We start from the raw sequence: 1860 nt of genomic DNA on the forward strand, positions 1-1860 counted from the left end.
TTTTTTTACCAAAAACATGAATCTTCCAAAGCGGGGATCCTCAGCTGGCTTTGGTTTGGGCCACAAAATGACCGAGGGCCGAGGGGCCAGTCGCAGCAGCCACGTACACGTTTTTAGGATTTGAGGACGTTTCTAGAATTCAGGACATTTCTAGGATTTTAGGATTTAAAAATGTTCCTAGGACGTTAGGATGTTTCTAGGATTTTAGGACATTTCTAGGACTTCAGGATGTTTGTATGAGTTTAGCACATTTTTAGGATGTTTCCAGGACTTTAGGACATTTACAGGATCTTAGGATGGTTCTCGGACTTAAAGATGGTTCTGGGATTTAGGACATTAGGGCTTAGCTAGGACCTTTGTTGGGGGTTCGGGAAGCCTCCACTGGCACTTTTTTCCACGAGTTGAAGCCACGAGTTTGGCATTTCGGCTGTTGCCATCTTGTATTTTCTTTAAGCCAGAAGTGACCATATTTGGAGGAGAGGTTGGAGGCTGCAGGGGAGTGAGGGGTTAATCTGACTTGTACACCGCCTGTTTAAGGCATAAATATTGTGCCATTATGCCGCCTCGCTGTTCTACGGTACGATTGTTAAACTGAGGGACAGAGTTGTCCCTCAGTTTCACTGGGATCAAAGGACGTCTGTGACGATCTGGTGACATGTTAAGCGTGTTACCCACTGAGGGAGACTTTAAAAAGTAAATTCTCTCACCGTACAGTTATCATAGCAATAAAATTAGTTATAGAGACCAAAACTGTTTGGTCTCCAAGCTGTAAGCATGTTTATTTCTGCTGTAAAGTTAGGTATTTTAACATGGGGGTCTGTGGGGATTGACTTTAATTTGGAGCCAGCCTCAAGTGGCCATTAGGGGAACTGCAGTTTTTGGCACTTTAAAGTTGACTTCATTTTTCAGCCTCAAGTTGCTACTTTTGTCAGAAACATGTAAAATATTGTCTCCTGATTGCCAGATATTTGTTTTAAAGTGCAACTCAGTTTCCATTCAGCCAAATGGAAATATTGTGGACATATCTGGCATCAAACTAAAATCTGAAAACATTTTGAGAAAGACAAGTTTGAAAAGTTTGAAGACTTCAGTTTGAGGAAAAAAAGGATTTTAGAGGTTAAGGTTGAGATTTTTTTGCAGTGCATTTCCTCGGGGCCTAATCTTTTTTTCCTTTTTTTGTTTCTTACTCTTCAATCTTCTTTAACATTTTTTTTTCTGTCCGGCTCCTTTTTCCCCTTCTTCTGTCCTCAGCTCTTAATCTCTCATTTTCTCTCCTCCTTTCACAACCTCACTGTGCTGCTGCACATCCTCCGTCACCCTGTTGTCCCACATTTTTCCCCTTTCAGAGCCTCATGCCTTCATCCTTCTACTGTCTGTCCTCCTCCTCCTCCTTATCCCCCCTTAACGTTTTTTAATCCTCCTCCTCCTCCTCATTTGTCTCCTCTCTCGTTTTTGGGCGGGTGAGGGATGAGGGGTGTCGAGGGTGTTTTTTTTTTTTTTTTGTTTTTTTGGTTAGCCAACCATCTTGTCTCTGCTGGTGTCCGCCTGGTGCTCTGCCACCACCGTCACCTCCTCCTCCTCCTCGGTGCCCACCGCCCCTCTGGACGCTGTAATGGATGACGGGGCAGATCCGGGTGGCCCACAGCGCCTCTGAAAGGGGGGCCACTCACACCGGGGCCCATTTTCAGCAGAGAACAAGTGGAGCCCCCGTGGAGTAGCTGGTGGAGAGCCATTTGATTTGTCCTCCACTTTTCTCCCTGTTTTCTCCAGTCCTCAGCTGCCTGCGAGTGTGTGGTCCCTCCTCGATCCTGGATGTTCGATGACCCTTGTCTCTTAAAAAACGCTGAATGCGAAATCCCC

The sequence above is a fragment of the Plectropomus leopardus genome, chromosome 17 (assembly GCF_008729295.1).
Source record: "Plectropomus leopardus isolate mb chromosome 17, YSFRI_Pleo_2.0, whole genome shotgun sequence".
Taxonomy (NCBI): Eukaryota; Metazoa; Chordata; class Actinopteri; order Perciformes; family Serranidae; genus Plectropomus; species Plectropomus leopardus.